This window comes from Podarcis gaigeae, assembly GCF_964106915.1.
Source record: "Podarcis gaigeae genome assembly, chromosome: 7".
NCBI lineage: Eukaryota > Metazoa > Chordata > Lepidosauria > Squamata > Lacertidae > Podarcis > Podarcis gaigeae.
The window spans coordinates 86,088,894-86,093,623 of NC_139683.1; positions in this window are offsets into that span (position 1 = coordinate 86,088,894).

Here is a 4,730-nt window from a genome sequence, read left to right on the forward strand (position 1 = left end):
CCGGGGGCCGGATCTGGCCCAATCGCCTTCTAAATCCGGCCTGCGGACGGTCTGGGAATTAGCCTGTTTTTACATGAGTAGTATATGTCCTTTTTATTTAAAACGCATCTCTGGGTTATTTGTGGGGCCTGCCTGGTGTTTTTACATGAGCAGAATGTGTGCTTTTATTTAAAATGCATCTCTGGGTTAGTTGTGTGGCATAGGAATTCATTCATCCCCCCCCCCAAAAAAAATAATAGTCTGGACCACCACCAGGTCTGAGGGACAGTGGACCGCCCCCTCTGAAAAAGTTTGCTGACCCCTAATCTACTCCAACCTCCTGCAATGCAGGAATCTCAGCTCAAGCATTCAGGACAGATGGCCTTCCAATCTCTGCTTAAATCCCTCCAAGGATACCCCCCCTCCCCACGGGGTTTCTACACTGCTGCAACTCCTCCCCCAAATTCTATCCTGTTCTGTCCAAGCTGATTCTACATGCAATGGACCTACTAACAGTATTTAAGAGGGGGCCAACATCCAGGGACGCCGTGCCCATAGAGGCAAGTGGCGCAGGGCACCAGGGCGCCAAGTTCTGGAGGGCGCCAGGGAAGAGGCGGAGGCTGGACACGGTGCCTCCCAGCATCAGCTCGCTGCCCTCGCCCGCCTCCACCATGCCGTGCCAAAGCAGCGCCCTGCCCGGAGTCTCTGTCTGCTGTGGCCACCGTGGCATGGGTGCCAGGGAAGAGGCAGAGGCTGGGTGCGGCACCTCCTGGCATCAGCTCACCGCCCTCGCCCGCCTCACTAAAGCAGTGCCGCGCCCGGAGGCTCTGCCTCTTCCCCACTGGAAGAGCTGCCCTCCAGCTGCTGCCCGCCTCCTCCAGTCCTACAAAACTGCCGGGCAGAGCCATAAAAAGCCGGGGGGGGGGCGCTGGAGAGATCTTTGCACCACGGTGCCAGATATACTTAAGATGGCCCCGCCAACATCTCAGCAGGCTAGCTATGACCCAGGCCTACCTGCAGATATAATTGGAAGACACAGAGTATTCCGAAATACACATGTTCCAAAAGGAAGCTTTCGTTATCCTATCAGTAGAGAATGGTTTAAAAGGACCAGCGCACTTCGGTTTTTAAAGGAGATGATTGAGGCAGAATTATATAGAGATATAACATGGTAAATTGTTGTGGGAGGAAAGCCATTAAGGAGCCGTCATTTACTTTTTCCCAACGTGTAAGAAACAGAGAACACCTGGATTAATTAACAGGCAGAAGATGTACAACAAACAAAAAGAAAATAAATTTCATGCTACCCTAGATTGGCCTATGAATATACATCCCCGTGGTTAAAGCTGCAGTTTCTAAATAGTAAGCAATTGCTTATTTCATGGTGAAACCTGCATATTTCACAGCTTACTCTGTTCAAAAGTAGAACAAAGAGAATGAAGTAAAATAGCCTTGAGTCATTGTAGGTTTACCTGGCGACCATGACAAGCGGAGGGGGGGAGGGAAAGCTTTATTGTAAGAAAAGACAAAAAAAAACCAAACCTGAAGCGGTTTCTTTTTAAAAGAAAAAAAGGAATTTATCGCTTCACTCATTACCTACACTGCAATTTTTGCTTGAAAAGTGATTTATCTTGATTGTTTTCAAAACAACTGAATGCTCTAGTTCATCATTCCCAGTACATGGTTGGTGGGGGGGGAGGCATTTGACAAGACTGGGCCATCCAGTGAGACTCTGGCAAACTGGCTAGTTTCATTGCGGGGAGCCTAGGTCCAAGTCTTGCTAAGCCAAGGAAACTTACCTGATAGTCCTGGATAAGGCCCTTGCACGCCTGTTCCTATTTATTGGGGTGTATTTAATCACAGTTCTCTGCTTTAAGCACAGCATAGTCCATAGGCCATAGAGATGTTTTTATTTAAAAAGAGAGTGCTATCCTGAAACATACTAAAAAGCAGCCCAATACTTCTTCCGTAGGGATAACACAAACCTGTGCAGAAGGCAGGAGAGGGACTGTGTCGCCGGCCCCTTCTCCAGCATCCTGCATCCTTCTATACCTGAAGGAGCGTCTCCACCCCCACTGTTCTGCCCAGACGCTGAGGTCCAGTGCCGAGGGCCTTCTGGCGGTTCCCTCCCTGCGAGAAGCAAAGCTACAGACAGAGGGCCTTCTCAGTGGTGGCGCCCGCCCTGTGGAATGCCCTCCCACCAGATGTCCAAGAGAAAAACAACTACCAGACTTTTAGAAGGCATCTGAAGGCAGTTCAGGGAAGTTTTTAATGTGTGACATTTTAATGTATTTTTAATCTTTGTTGGAAGCTGCCCAGAGTGGCTGGGGAGACCCAGCCAGATGGGCGGGGTACAAATAATAAATTATTATTATTATTATTATTATTATTATTATTATTATTATTACTTCTCCCTTTCTGCAAAGGGTCGCCCATCTGCATTCCCCTGCACTCACATAGGCTCTCTGTGTAGACCAGAGGGGAAAGAAAATTCTTTTCAGACTCCGCTGCTCAGCTTCCAGAGGAATCTTCTTCAGGCAACACATATGGAACTGACTCCAGTATGGCTTTAAAAAGAGGATTGCACAGATTCATGGAGCAGGAGAGGGCTCTTATGCTCAGATCCTGCTCTCTGGTTTCCCACAGGCTTCTGGCTGGCCACCGTGAGACTAGAAGGGCCATTGGCCTGATCCAACAGGCTCTCCTTATCTTCTTACGTTAATCTGGCTGGCCACTATGGGTCGCGTCATCTGTCAGTCAGGCAGATTTGTGATAGAAACCTCTGTTGGTGTTGTTTTATTCCCACTGGTTGGCATATTGTGCATTTTTAGAGCTATAGTGGATTTGGTTTTGGGTTTTTCTCTGCCGGAACATTTTATGCTGCAATTGTTTTTTTATGAATTTTTTTAATATTGTATTCTATCTCTGTGAGCCACCCTGGTAATTATGTTATTGGGCAGCTAATTTAAATACAGCAAACAAATAAATAAAGTTTTGCAATACTTTTTAAACTGCTCTACCTTTTTCGCAATGCAGCCAGTGAGGCTGAATTTTGAAGGTGAAAGCCGAGGGAAGAGGACCTTCTTAACTGTTTCCCTCCTGCCATTCTCTCATCTCCCCCCCCTCCCCCCGGCAACAACTTGTTTTTATCCCCATAAAGAAAAGGACACAGACACCCATATCCTTTTTCTAGGTCCCACCTGGCCTAGAGTTCCCATCCTAAGAAATGTAGTTTGTTAAGGGTGCTGAAAGTTCTTAGCATGCCCTCCCCCCCCCCCCCCACGGAGCAACTGTTTTCAGAGTTCCCTGGAAGAGGAATTGGCCATTAAGCTATGGCTACCAGATTTTTTTCAATGAATGCAGGGACACTTTTTTTTTAAAGCTGAGTAGCAACAGGGAGTCAGTAGCGGGGATGTTGAGGCAAAAGACCCTGGGCCCAAGCACACATGCATATTGTATAAAGGTGCAAAATCCTTCTTTTGCACCCTGAGAAACATAAATGCGCAGAGTTTTTTTAAAAACTGGGCAATGCCCGCCTGCCCGTGACTCCTGAGCCTCCCCCCATCAGTCAAAACAAAGGGGGAAGGGGGCAGGAGATCTGTACTGCCGGACGTCCCTGGTTTCCCTTTGGCAGTGGTGGCGGCAGTGGCAGTCAGCAGCCCGGAGCCAGCCTGGTAGCGCAGTTGGCTCTGGCTGGCTTCAGGAGCTGCTGCTGTGGTGCCCAGTCCCCATATGATGTATTGCACACAAGATACATCATATGGGGACTTCCAGCTCCTGAAGCCAGCCAGATCCAACTGTGCTACCAGGCTGGCTCCGGGCTTCTGAGGCTGCCGCTGGCACCTTTCCCAGGGACAGATTTGCAAATCTGGGGACATTCTGGGGGCAGAATTTGTCCGGGGACAGATTTGCAAATCCGGGGCTGTCCCCGGGAACCAGGGATGTCTGGTAACCCTACATTAAGCCACTCTGGAGAACAAGCTCAGAGTTCCCAGGATTCTTTGGGGAAAGGCACAACTGTTTAAAATGGTATGATATTGCTTTAGATGCACAGTGCACATGGGGCTCTGGTGTGGGTAAAATGGGTAGGGAAACTATTTTAAGGAGGAAAGGTTTAAAATCCCACTTCCTGATGCTGATTTCTACTTCAAATCGCAGCCTCAATGGCACACAAACATAACCATGAGGCCTACAACACAATGTCTCTTCCATGATACCTTGTCCTAGTTTTCCATTCCGCTCCCAACAGTCACTATTTCCTGAACACATTCAGTCCTCAACATTTTATTTTATTTTATTGCCTTTGTTTCATCACCTTAGGATGTTTTTAAAATATTTTTTAGTTGTTGCAAACCTCAGAATTACTCCAGGTCCACTGGTACAGTGGTGCCCCACAAGACGAATGCCTCGCAAAACGAAAAACGCGCAAGACGAAAGGGTTTTTCGGTTTTTGCGTCGCTTCACTAGACGATTTTCCCTATGAGCTTGCTTCGCAAGATGAAACATCTTGCGAGTTCTTGCGAGGTTGTTTCCTTTTTCTTAAAGCCGCTAAGCTGCTAATAGCCGTGCTTCACAAGACAAAAAAACCGCAAGACAAAGAGACTCGGGAACGGATTAATTTTGTCTTGCGAGGCACCACTGTACCTCCATCTCACCTATAAGTGCTGTTGTTTTGTCTCCATAAGTGTAACCTATCAAAGATCTGACACAACAAAATTGCTTCCAAATAAACACAATGATTCTCAAATGCA